Consider the following 14744-nt stretch of genomic DNA (forward strand, 5'->3'; position numbering starts at 1 on the left):
ACATACAGATATATACAGTGAAACTACTAAAAACCAAAACACCAGCACACCAGAATCTCCTGAAAACCAAATTGTTCTGAATACGGAAACATTTTTGATCCCAATTAAAATTTTATGTTACCTCCTACCCCCAACCAAACTTCACATCAAACATGGAAATGTATTTTAGCTGGCTAATTCCCCACACAATTATCAGAATAGATTAATTACAGTTAACAAGTGATGTAATCTGCTTAAGAAACAAAGACCCTGAAAAGGACCCAAGGGTATGCCAGGTGTAATAATACTTGATACCTTGCCAAGACAGATTAGGAATGATAATAGAGTGAAGTCTTTGTGTGTATGTGTGTTTTTGGATTTTAAAGTGGCTTTCACAATTTCAGTCATATCAATGTGGTGTGGCAGTTTATAATGATGTATAACATTGGAGCATCATGCAGCAGACATGTGGAATCATGTGTCATCTAGTCATATTATCCTGACACAAGGAATCGGGTTACAATTAATACTTCAGTTCAGTACCCACGAATGTAGTTCTAGTCTATTTTTAGAACATTTTTTCCTCTCTCATTTTGGTGGTGATAGAAGAGTTTTATTTATGCATTTTTTGTAGGGATTGAAAGGTAACTACATACTTTCTGACAGGTGTCACATCTTTTGTTTGCAAGGAAAGTAAAAAAAACTTCATGTATAAAGTTGAAATAGGTATAACATGCAAATATAAAAGTCTGACTAGAACTGGCATAAAACATAAAACATGGGGCCTGTCAGGAATCGGGTTACAATTAATACTTCCAGTTCAGTACCCACGAACGTAGTTCTAGTCTATTTTTAGAACATTTTTTCCTCTCTCATTTTGGTGGTGATAAAAGAGTTTTATTTATGCATTTTTAGTAGGGATTGAAAGGTAACTGTTTATTCTTGATAATATGAGCTCAGGGTGTTGTTGTTTGTGTGTATTTCGGCGACAGTGCACAGTGAGTAATAAGGCATTGGTGATGATGCAGAAGTGAAATCTGTGTTCTGTTTACATGCTGCTATGTTGACAGTCCAGCATCTCAATTAAGAGCACGTCAACCTTTGACAAGAACTTCACTGTGAAGTCATCTTTGAAGGTATTTTAGATTAACATATGATTTGCATTGATTGTCACACAGTGGAAAGGTCAGTACTGAGAAACAAATGTAGAGAACATATAGTAAAATTAATTGTGTTCTAATAAATTGTCCCAGGGCAGTATTGGAGTAAAATTTAAATTGGTATAAAATCTTTATTATTAATGATAGACACATGAAACTTGAATATGTCATGTATATTGACTTTGAAAATATAAGAATGAAATTAAAAATAAAAAATTAATTTTTATTTAAAAAAATTAAATAAAACTTTTAAAAATTAATTTTTAAAAAAAAATTCCCCATAAAATTCACATATATAATATTTTTTGGAATGATATTAAATGTTATCAGCATGTATATATTCCTACACCATACAAATGCTCCAATGTTGGATATTTGTCACGCTTTGTCAGAGAAAATACCTTTGTAAGTCAAATGAGACCATCATTTAAAATACACGAAGACAAAATTATAATTTGTATTGGCCATTCAGACTATTTATTAGGGGTCCAAGCAGTTAATTTATGTGCTTATGATGGGGTCACTTCATGAGTAACAGACAAGTTTGTATAGCCTTCAGTAATTGTTTATAAACATAGTTATATTAGGTATTTAGTGAGAGGACAGCAATGAAAACTTTATACTAGAACCTACTCAAATTCTCTACTAAATCATTTTAAACTGTCTGAGAATGAAATACAGCTCAATGGAATAAAATATGCATTCCCCATGTATATTTACCCTTGGATGTAAGAAAACAGCAAAATGATGTAAGTTGAACACAAAATGCATTCCATTTTTTTGTTCAGTTTGGTTAAGATATTGATTGGTGTAGTGCGGCATTGTGGCCTATATGATGTTATGGGAATTCAAATGATCCATCTTGCTTTATGCATTATTAATTACTAATAATATTTGTTAACTGACACTCTAAAGATTACGTAAGAAATATTCAAACAGATTATTTGAATTTAAATTTGTACAACTGATTTTTACATATCCCACATGAACAAATATCCATCCATTTTAGAATGTTTGGGATCAAAAGTTCACATTCAGTACATCATTAGGCTGACATTGTACCTCAAGTGAATCTGTAAGGCATATTTTTGGCTGTGTGTACTGAAAATATCCCAAAATATTATTTTCATCATGAATATGCCTATGTATGGTAACATATTTCAATTTAGTAATTTGACAGAGTGCAGTATTGAAGCATCAGCTGATATTTGATTCCACTGAATCAATGAGCTTAATAATTGGTAACCAACACTCTTAAAAATACACTATAATGTTCAAACAGATCATTTGAATTATGTTTGCACATTTGATCTTAACAAGTACATTGTCTATGTCCCATATATGCAAATTTCCATCCTCGTTTACAAGTTTTGGGGATCCGAATTTCACATTTAGTTGATGATATAGGATTTATTGGTACCTATAGTTGATGTGTGTGACCACATTTGGCTGTATTCACTTGCAATATCCAAAATTGTTATTTCCCTCATGAATAAGATTGCTTATAGTAATATATTCTAATTTAGTACGTTGTCACTTGACTTTCCTGTATACTGGTATGTACTAATGTTTGCACCAATGATCAAACCTCACCGCCCCAACATTGCCTTAAACTTCATGATACATAGTCTACTTGATTAGTTATTTAACTAATGTACATGGCTAAATATGCTTCTAAAAACCTCATATAATTTTAGGATGAATTTATCACTTTAACACATGGCCATTGCTTCACATTTCTGAGTGTCACTCTGTCAAGTTTAATATTTTCCCCATGCTTGCAACCTTAATGTTTTTTTGAAATCACCATATCTAACACATTTTAACTTCATTTACATAGATCTTACTGTTTTCTAGAATTAAGTGAAACATATTGTATCTTTTCAGGTCTAGCCTGGTATCTAGAACAAAGTGTTAGATTTGGATCAGCTTGGAAGCTCTCCAGTAGTCCGGTGGTGATAGCAAGGTTTCATAAGGGCATGTGCAGTGTACTGCCATAAGTGACCAAGATTAGTTCATATCACCACACTGATATATGGCACCTCAAAGACAAGGTTTAGGTCTTCACGAGAGAGATCAGCACCTTTTTCAGCCTGCCTAGAAACTATTTTCCTATCCCAATGCCACCTTTTGTAGTTATCGACATTGAAATGGAATACATTTTTGCTATAAAACATGGTAGTGGTCCCATCAGAACTTTAAATCTGAATGTGCTATAAGTTATGGAAACAACTGCTTAAGTACCTGACACAATAAATGTGGAACATAGCACCTGTCACTGTTTCTTTAGTGTGTACACCTATATGCATCTGGACAGGCATATTGAGGTTTGCTGCCAAAATCACTATGAGCTATGTTGCTTCACTACCCCTGGGAAAAAGTTATCAGTTGTACAGACCCAAACTACCATTTGTTTTAAATACCACTCATTAGTCAACTTTCTGTCTAAAATTTGTCAAACTGTGTTTTAAAACTTGTATGAAAATTTAAGTTTTCAATAAAATTTAGAGTTTAAAATTTAACTGTTTATTTAATTTGCCATTAAAATTTAATTTATCAATATTTGTAAATTTCAAACATATTTTCAGACAGGACTTATCTTGTATTACAATTAGGTTTTTACTGCATTGAAAAATTCCAATAATTAAGGAAGATATAGCATAGAGCAAATTTAGTTTTGGTTTCTCAAGAGCACTGGGACCAGAACTTGCACCCTGTGGAACACCAGCACTACATACTTTCTGACAGGTGTCACATCTTTTGTTTGCAAGGAAAGTAAAAAAAACTTCATGTATAAAGTTGAAATAGGTATAACATGCAAATATAAAAGTCTGACTAGAACTGGCATAAAACATAAAACATGGGGCCTGTCAGGAATCGGGTTACAATTAATACTTCCAGTTCAGTACCCACGAACGTAGTTCTAGTCTATTTTTAGAACATTTTTTCCTCTCTCATTTTGGTGGTGATAAAAGAGTTTTATTTATGCATTTTTAGTAGGGATTGAAAGGTAACTGTTTATTCTTGATAATATGAGCTCAGGGTGTTGTTGTTTGTGTGTATTTCGGCGACAGTGCACAGTGAGTAATAAGGCATTGGTGATGATCCGGAAGTGAAATCTGTGTTCTGTTTACATGCTGCTATGTTGACAGTCCAGCATCTCAATTAAGAGCACGTCAACCTTTGACAAGAACTTCACTTTGAAGTCATCTTTGAAGGTATTTTAGATTAACATATGATTTGCATTGATTGTCACACAGTGGAAAGGTCAGTACTGAGAAACAAATGTAGAGAACATATAGTAAATTAATTGTATTCTATGTCCACAAGGATGACCAGTCCTAACTCTAACCTCCGAATGTTGAGTGCCAAGGGAGACAACTGCTAGTACCATTTTAATAAGTTTTTACTATGACTTGGCCAGGGTTCGAACCAGAGTACTCCTGCATCTAAAGTGGATGCTCTAACCACATAAGTCATCAGAGTGGTTGGCTGCACACAAAACAGCCACCTTTGAAGGTGAATTATTAATAACTGAATGCATGTTATAATGCAAGTCATTTAGGACAAATTATGTTTAGTTTAAACCATATTTGAAAAATTTTGTCAATGCAATGAATTATGTAGCTAATGTGTAGTGTAGAACTTGGAGAGGTAGAGAGAATTTTAGAGTGTGTTTATTAGATATAAACAATAGTCTACAAAATGACATAGTTTTAAATAATTCACCATTGAGATCCCCTCATTCTGAAGCCAGAAGAATAGAGGTCTCCAGTCAGAAGTGGCAGAGAATCCAGCAGGTCAGACAAGATCTACCGGGTCAGACTAGAATGCATGATCTAAGACATTCTATCACATCATAGCAGTAACATGGAGTGGTTTCTTTATTGTGGCTCAAGCATGTTTTAAAATTATGTATTGAAGGGTTGCTTTTCACTTCAATGGGTAGCAAATTCTATATTCAAATCATAGAAGGTAAAAATGAATTGTAGAACAAGGTTATTCTACACACTGGGGGTTGAAGATAGTTTGAAGATCAAATGGAGTAGGTTTCGTGTTTTGTAAATAATGGTCAAATCAAGTCTTGAAGCTATGCAGGAACTAGTCCATGATAAATTTTAAATAAATGACGCAGTTTTTGCTTGTAATGGCAACAGTTTAGGCTTTCCCAACTAGTTTCATGGTACAATTGTACAAGATGTACTTTTTGTTGCACCTATTATAATTCTCATCGCCTCAGCATTTATTTTCTCTAGGAGATCTTTATCATGCATTGTACAATTATCCCAAATGTGATCAGTGTATTAAAAAATTTGAATAATATAAGATATGTACATTTTTTCCAAGGATAATCAATCTCATTTGAATTTGAGACTTTTTAAACAATTTAATTTCTCCCAGGGTTTGTCGGAAATGTATTTAATATGTGCATGCCAAGTGGTATCACTGGATAATATAATGCCTAGATGTATGTGCTCACTAACCTCTTGTAGGTTTGTTTCAGCCATGCATACTTATAATAGGATGATGGTTCTCTTTCCGTTTTCATGTTATCAGCATTGATTCAGTTTTGTCTGGATTAAATGGAACTAACCAATGTTTGGACCATTCACATATCTTCTGAATATCAGTGTTTAAGATTTCACCAGCTGTGGTCAGGTTATCAACTATTAGTTTATTGCTGTATTGTCAGCAAATGGTCTAATTGATGATTCTATAATCTCCACAATATCATTGATGAAAATTACAAATAAATAGTGGTCCCAAAATAGACCCCTGGGTGACTCCAGCATTAATATATCAAACATATGAGGATAAAGAACTTGTAACTTGTGTTCTTGACAGTAAATAGCTTTCAGACCAAAATAACAGATTTCCATGAATACCAATACTTTTTAATTTTGAGTGTAAGCCTTTGTGCAAAACTGTCAAAAGCGTTGCTAATACCAAAGAAAATGGTCTAATCTCCATTCCTTGGTCTAGCGCAGAACAAACTGTATTGTAAATGTTTGTTATCTGATGTGTTATTGAATCACCCAGTGAAAAACCTGACTGATTATGTGAAATTAAATCATGTTGAACAATATAATTTGTGTAAGTATTTATCTACACACTTCTCAAAACTTGATATAAAGTACATAGTAAATATATAAAATGATAGTTGACAATGGTTTTAGAGCCTTTCTTATTTACAGGCACTGTTTTTCCTAGTTTCCAGCTATCTCACTGGAAACACTGAATTTTGCAATGAAATATTGAATAAGTGGTTTAGTGGATATTTAATTGACTGCAATTTTTTGCAGGGGCCCTGAGTGGTTGAGTGGTCTAACACGCTCTCTGTTATGGATCACTGCCATCTCACCTCTGTCTGCGTGGGTTCGAGTCTCGGATTCAGCCAATGTGGGTATGTGAAAAAGCTTGCCAGTAGCTTCTCGTGGGTCGGTGGTTCTTTCCGGGGTTTTCCCGGGTTCTTCCTCCTCCATTAATACTGGCTGCCATGTATAGCCTATCGTGTGCTGAAAAATGGCATTAAACACAACAACAAGAAAGAAAAAAAAGAGCAATTTTTGCATCAATTTACAATGCAGCAAATCAGGGTCACATGCTTTTGATGGATTTGAACCTATTAAGACTCAGTATAAACATCATCCTCGGTTATGGATAAGTACAGAATAATTTAAGTCTTGTAGAGCTAATTTGTGAATTTTTTGTAAATTTTCAATTTGTACAGTTGGCTGCAGACAAAAGAAATTATAAAAAACCTTTTCCTTTTCTTCACCCTTACTTATAATAATAATAATAATAATAATAATGAGGACTTTGTATAGCACCTAATCTTCAGAAGCTCAAAGTGCTTTACAACATTAGACAACATCTATAGCATAAAAAACATATAATGATATGATTACAAAAACAAACACCGTGAAATTAGAAAACATTAATAAACATGACATTATTAGGTCTCTAAGTTTATTCTTGCGTCAAAATAAGTGAATGGGATCATGGTGTCTTTGTGTCTAAGTTCAGTGGGCAATTCATTCCACGTTATGCTGGGCCCTGGTATGCAAAAGAACACTGTCCATATGATTTTGTTTTCATAGTGGGAATAATGAGTATACGATTGTCGGAAGAGGAGCATAAGTATCTTGCTAGTGTGTACACATGGGTGAGGTCGAATATGTATGTTGGGCTGGAGTCCATCAGTGAAACATAGCACAGAGAACAAATTTTGTGTTGATTCTGGATTGAATGGATAGCCAGTGTAGGGTACAGAGCAGTGGGGAGGTGTGCTCTGATCGTGGTACTCTAAGTATGATCCAAGCAGCTGTGTTTTGAACTTTTTGAAGTTTCTGGAGTAGATATTGAGATGAACCAGACAGAATTGAGTTACAATAGTCCAGTCTTGAAAGAACCAATGAACACACAAGTGTTTTAGTGGCATCAACTGAAAGATATTTGCGAATTGAGCTGATGCGTCTCAGCTCAAGATATGCAGCCTTGCATATGTTCATAACAAGTTGCTGCAATAAAATATCTGCATGATTTCTTTTTTGAACTTCCTTGAATTTCTCCAGTTTCCATCATTTATGGGGTTTCCATGTGAATACCTGAATTTTTCCATCAGTGTTACAATAGCAACATTTAGATTTCCGAATCTCGTTACTAACCATGTTTGCCAATTGAGAAACCAATGAATGGGATTTGGGGTATATTTCGCTTGGTCATACAATCATTTTTTTTTCTGCCTTATTAGTTTCCAAATTTCATTAGGCATCCAGAATGGGTCTTTACTATGAATAATAACATGCTTGATGTGGTACACATCTCCTCACTACATCCTGGATGATATCTATAAAAGTCTCAACACTAACACTGAGATTATTTTTGTAAATTACACTGTACCAAGCAAAAGACACAACCACTGAATTCAGATGAGTAAAATTCCCTTGGTCATAAAACCAGATTTCTCTTTTGCAACATGGTAGTTTTGAGATGGTAGCTTTTTAAATGTAGCATGTATAGATCAGTGATAATGAACACCTACGTGAAATGGATCCAAAATGTCGATATATTATACAAAGTCAGTGTTTGATACAAAAATTAGATCAATCATGGTCTCTAGATCAATCATGGTCTCTGACTGTTCTTTAAAATGTGTTGGGATGGTTATTAACTGGTGAAGATTACTTGACTAACACAACAATGAAAGTTTATTGCTTGGAAGGAGTCAGTTTTCATTAAAATCTCCCATTAAAATCATATATGATTAGCGGCAATCCACAGGCTCTCTCTATACTTAATTCGAGATGCTCCCAATCATATACATCACAACTGGGCAGACTGTATATTCCTGCAATTAACAATTCTCATTAATGTTTAATTCTATCCAAATGCATTCAAGGTCAAGAAGGTCCATGTAACTGGACCATTGAAATGGCAGATTTCTTTTTACACAAAAAGAGCCACACCACTGCCAAGAGTAGCCCTATCCTTCCTAAACAATTCAGAAGTCTGAAATAACTATTTCACAATTGAAATTAGTCAGATGAAGCCATGTCTCAATGAATATCAATATGTCAGACTCCTTTGATGTTTACCTTTATCAAAGTTAGGTCTAAGACTCTGAACATTCAGGCGCATAAAATTAAAATAACATCTCCAGGTTTCCAGACCAGGGTTTGGTTTAATCCTTAATATCAATAAAGGGATGCTTAACTAGTACATTAATACAATCACTGAAAATCATATTTCTCATAAATAAAAATTTGCAACTAACTGAAAAATCATGTTCATCTGCATTATTCCAAATTTTGTATACTTCAGTGGACCCCTTAACTCCCAAACCCCTATAAGCTAACAAATGTACTGATAGGCTCCCTTGGAATAACCCTGCAGCAATCCAGGCATCTGCAGCCCATAGTTGGGAACTATCGGAATGCACTATCAATAGAACATTTTTTTGTTTTTCACAAAATAAAATATCGCGGAATGAGATCTTCCTTTGATGCTTTGCCATTGTAGACAATAAACCAGTATTATATAAGCCAGAGTTGCACAAATGATTTCACAAGGACTGAGAAACCACCACAGATAAAAGAAGATAAGCAAACAGAAGATCCTATGGTAGTGGTGGAAGGAAGGAAGGATGAGGATAGTGCAGAAATAAAGGTTAAACAATGCGCTACAATGTTGGGTTGCCTAGATATGTTAACTGATGCAAAAAAGGCTAAAAACCTAATCACCTCTATTAAGTATATGGCCTGGAGATCACTTCAAACAAAGAAGAAACCCAGTACTCAACAATGGCTATTTACTCAAAGCACACTATCGCACTACCTGAAAGCCTATGAGGACTGCCCACTTACTACCCTTGTGGAATTTGCCAATGTGTTGTCAATTACCTGTGGGTACGAGGCATTTCCCACAAAAACATACAAGGAAAAACATACTGCGGCTGAAACTTGGGATTACGAGAACTGCAGGGACACCTTCAGGCTGCTGACATCAATAGCCCTTCTCAGGGCTCTCACATTGCCTCTTATTTTAAAGGAACCATTTTGGCTTGGTATCCCATTTTGATAAAACTATTTTTACTGCAACCTGATTCCACATCGAAACTTAAAACTTTTATGACCTAATAGTGACAAAACTTGTAAATGTCGCTTAGACATATTAGTTAAATAGGACAATTAGGGAATTTTATTATGTACACTATGTACTAGAACTGGACAGATTGTTAAGAAGTAGGAAAAATTTTGAGTCATTGGATTGATTTAATTGCATAGGTGGCTAACACATTGATATTTTACTGTCCATTAGAATAACTAGAGTAGATTTGAAACAAGTACGGGCTGGCATTTCTGGGAGTACACGACATCCATGGCTGGCTTGCCGAGTTCCTTGCCTCTCTTGGACATTGTAGATTGACAGAGATGTGGAACCATTTCCACCCGTCAATAAACCAGGTGTCCTAATGTGATGTCACTGCTGCCTACCAATCATAGCGGATGTTACATACTGTTTGGGTTGACACCTGGTGCGTTCAATTGAAACTGAATACCAACTTTTTAATCATTAGTACATGTCGGGTTCATTCCCACTAATGACAGCCCTACAATCAGGTCGTTAGGGACTAATTAGTCCCACGACCTGATGGCCAAATTAATCAGTGTTCTTTGAACACATAAATGCCTGGAGTATGAGGCCCTAATTCCTTCCCCCAGGATCAATTAAACATCTTGTGGTGCAAGAATAAACCGTCGTACATGCCCAGTTGGGTGAAAACAACGTAAATTTAAATAATCAAATCAATGATTTTCCAGGGAGAAAATAAATCATTACATACAGTTATTTAAGTAGCCAAGACTGTCATTCATCTTTATCCACATCTGAAGATGTCAGAAAGACGGCAAAACATAGGATTTAATGATCATTACAGGATAATTTAGTCTTATCAATAAGTATGAATCTGTGCCAATACCTACACAGACAAAAAAAATAGAGGAAATGTTTGGCATACATGTAGGAACATCCACTGTTTTGGATACTGTAAAGAAAATGGAATTATTCAAGAACGAATTTGAAAACAATAGTGTGCATGCATGCAATACCAGCAAATCTAACAAACTGAATGATCTTGTGTAATACATGTAATGGATTAGCTTAGCTATGACCAAAAATATTCCATTCTCAGGCTTAATTATGGAATATGATCGAGATTATGATATCTCTTTGTCTCAGTTGCAACATAACTGTTTAGAAAAAATACATTTTTTACAACTGTCAAAGTAAACTGAAACTGCTAAAATACGACTCTTTTGTGGGTCCAAAGGATTTTTGCTTTTGAGCCCCCCCCCCTCTCTCTCTCTCTCTCTATATATATATATATATATACACACACACACATTTTCTAGTCTTCAAAATGTACCTGTACAAGGATGTCATATGTGGAGCACAAATTCTAACCTGTGCTAGGTAATCCAGACACCAAAGAAGACCATTAAATTAGTCTTATGACACAGATGAACTTAATCTCATTTTTAACTGAGCAAAGGCCACTAATTGCTGAAAACAATTTCAGTAGTTCTCATGGTGTTGTGATGCCAGCTTCAGTAGTGTCTGCACAGGAGACCATAACTAGCCAAATGTCTACTATTTCTGGGTACCTTCTAATAAAAATATCTGGCCACATGATGTCTTTTCATGTGGGGGCTAGTATTTCCAGATACCTCCAGACAAAAAAAGAGGGATAGTTAATCTGCCGGATGCTTCAAACAATCCTTTGACTACCTCAGTGACCATTACCCAAGCATGCATTTTGTAAAACAGGAATGACAGATAGTTTTTAACTTTTGTGCACAATGGACTGGACTAGCTTAATTCCAGTTTCATTGAAACCCAAACTGAACCACTGGATAGTCCCTGCAATGTATTGTTTGAAGTGGTCATAGAAGGGTCATTTTTTCTGCTTGGTTACACTTGGATGCAAGGGGTTACAGCTGAAACACCAATCTGAGGGGTCATTTTAGGAGTAATTACCTAGAGACAAAGTTATCACTTGAAATGTGTCCAAATCCTGTCATGTCTCATAAAATTATCCTAATGACATTTTCATTATTCAATCATTAAATTTTCTTCTCACTAAATGTCACTAAAAACATTCTAATAAATTTGACAATTTTTACATCTGTGATTAAAAAACAAATTTCAAAACTGTTACTGCACTGAAAGAACTTGAGAGGGTCCAAAACAGCCTTAGAAGTATACAATTCAATAACATTTTTTAGGTACTTTCCAAGACAGGTGTAATTATTTACAAGGATTTAGTTTATACTATGTCATGGGACATTATATAGCTTTTTTTCTTTCATAAAATGTACTTCTACAACAAAAATTATGGATCAGTTATCAAACATTTTATCAATATTTTTAATATATTGGATTAAAAACAATGTCAGTTTAAAACAGGGGCCTTTCTTATTGAATTAATGCAAATGATCAATATGACTGCAACTGTTTAAAAACAAAAAATGCAAAGTAACATTTGGGTTAAAGCATGATAATGTTAATTGTTTTAGTACTTTCCAGGCCTTGATTTTATCAACATATAATTAAGGTAGTCTGTAAAATCAACACTTATTACCCAGCGTGAAAGTATGTGATGAAAACATTATGACACCATCAATATGACATCACTTACCTAGCACTATTAACTCCGGGTATAGAACGAAATTTGTCTCTTATGAAACAAAGTAAAAGACAAGAGTCCCCTGAAGTTATACTGATGTTCCACTGTTCAAATGGAATTTCCAGAAATCCACAGTAAGTCCATTCATTCTATCTTTTTATTCTTTTTAAATAATGAGTACTGAAACCAAATGATATTTTAAAAACTGAGCATACCAACTTTGCTATTTTTTTAAAATTACTTAAACGAGTTGACATGTTTAGAAGATAAATGTTAAGTGAGGTACAAAATTCTCTGTCGGTGCCTTTGACCATCAACATGGTATTACGGATAGATAATTGAACTAACATCCATGTTGATGTCAATTATCCACGTGTTATGTTTGGTCTATAATAGCATTCTTTGTGGAAAAGATAACTAGAAAAAACATTAAGTTAGCGAATGTATAATTAAAATTCTTTATCAGATACATATATCCAAAACTGACTTAGATAAAAATCCATTTTCACTCGTGTTCTTGTTTTCACAAGACCAGGACAGTGGTTGAAATGCAACTAAAGCAAAGTCTGGGCAACATTCCTTTCTACATATGTCAGCAGTAACTGTTATGAAATCTGTCACATTATTCTCATTTAGGATCAACTATATGCATACAGCAATTATTAAGTTTATCAATGAAACAACGTTATTACTGCTGCTGACATGGTGACAAAAGGTCTGTTGAGTAGGGTAGAATGGATGAATTAATTTAAGGTGTAACAGCGTCAATTTGTTGGAAATTCAAGAGCAGTTGCAGGGTCAGTATGACACACAGCCAATTAAATTGATGAATGTTTTTAGGTAGCATGTTAAGACTAGAGCCTATGCTAGAATACAGTGCTTTAATGTTCATGGTTTGCGAATGACTGATTTTGAGTGAGGTTTCCATTTGAGAATGGCCAGACTGAGATTGGCCAAGGTGAGGTGAATTCAGATCTAAGTGTTGGGGAAAATGACTAGAGTTGAAATGATGCAGGGACAGTTTTTGTACTTGCTGAAATATGTCATAAGATGAAACTTTCCACAAATTGCTTTATTGAGAAATGCAGAAATATGAGGAATTACTTAAATTTGGATAGGCATATGTTAAGTTTTGGCAGTTAGATAAATCAAATCCTGATTGGCTAAGCTAAAAAATGAGTGAGATTCCCATAGTGAAATTTTGTGTTATATAATGTTCAACATTGAAAAATTCGTCAGTCTAGCTGGGATCTTGACTCAGAAGAATAGCAAGTATTTTTTCTTGTTAAACAAAATCCATGAGACATATATTGGAAGTTTTGTGAGGCAATTCTGTAAGAGTGTAAAGAGACGATTTGGAAAAGTCGGGAAAGAGTGCAAGGGAAATAGTTCCACACATGACCCAATATAGCAACAAAACAAAGACATAGAAAGGATTCATATTGCAGTTGAGACTCGTAAGAATCTGGATCCAAGAGAGAGGTCACTGGATAGGCTGCATCACATGAGAAGTCAGAGGGATATATCAATCCATCATACCAATGGTGTTGAATCTGGAGTGACCAGAAAAGAGTCTGGAGGTTATGCAGTCATGCTGGACTATTGATTTCGAACACTTGCTTGATTTTATGATGAAATTGGTTATATATAGGCAAACGGAATTACTAACTGCATTTTGTAATAATGTTTGGGTAATTATTTTCTAATAGCAGTTCATCTTTCAAAATTCTTGAACCATTTTAATTTGTTTATATAATTGATTAAATTGTTATATTTTATGCATGGGGACTTGTGATGTTCTATTCTATATCTCTGTTCAGATCTCTACTTATTCCATCCATTAATTTCATATTTTTATTATCCACTTGATCCAGGAAATAACAGTGTGGTCGATCATAATCTAGATAACAAAATCTACCACCACTACCACCACCACATAACACAATGTCAACATAAACACCAATGCTTAATTCATGCAAGTATAAAATGTAGGTCACACTGACCTCTTATTTCAAGCTTTCAAGATGGCAGCCATAGCTACCACACTGGATGTCAGAGTGGCATGTCATTTAGGAGAGACTAGACAATCATACGAATTCTTTCTGTGAAAACCCCATATTGATATGACCATAAGTTTGGAGTAGCAGCGATAAGAGTTTCAAAATGTCTGCCATGGCAGCCATACAGGTATCCATGGGACCTTAGTTTCCTTAAGAGTCAACCAGAATTATAAATATGTTTATAGTTTTATGGCAATCCTAAGAATATATTAAGGAAACAGTTTAGTAGTAGTGATAACATATTACTTCTGGAAGGCTATGACCATTAGAGTTAATATTATCAGGTTTTAAGCATATTGGCAATTCCTGAAATGAACACAATTCTCTTAAGTAATTGACACTCTACTGTCTAAAAAG

The 14744-nt window shown here is 34.5% G+C and overlaps 1 protein-coding gene and 1 long non-coding RNA gene across 2 annotated transcripts in view; one reads left to right on the forward strand and one right to left on the reverse strand.

Annotated features, from left to right (window-relative positions):
* Positions 1 to 14744, reverse strand: part of LOC149794870 (rho GTPase-activating protein 19-like) — a 107077-nt gene that overhangs the window by 75745 nt on the left and 16588 nt on the right. The window lies entirely within an intron of this gene.
* On the forward strand, positions 970 to 3408 carry LOC149794871 (uncharacterized). The gene is made up of 2 exons (XR_016422073.1): positions 970 to 1115; positions 3027 to 3408. It is a non-coding gene; the product is annotated as an uncharacterized LOC149794871 (long non-coding RNA).

The sequence above is a fragment of the Sinohyriopsis cumingii genome, chromosome 7 (assembly GCF_028554795.1).
Source record: "Sinohyriopsis cumingii isolate HCF-2022 chromosome 7, ASM2855479v2, whole genome shotgun sequence".
In the NCBI taxonomy this organism is placed as follows: domain Eukaryota; kingdom Metazoa; phylum Mollusca; class Bivalvia; order Unionida; family Unionidae; genus Sinohyriopsis; species Sinohyriopsis cumingii.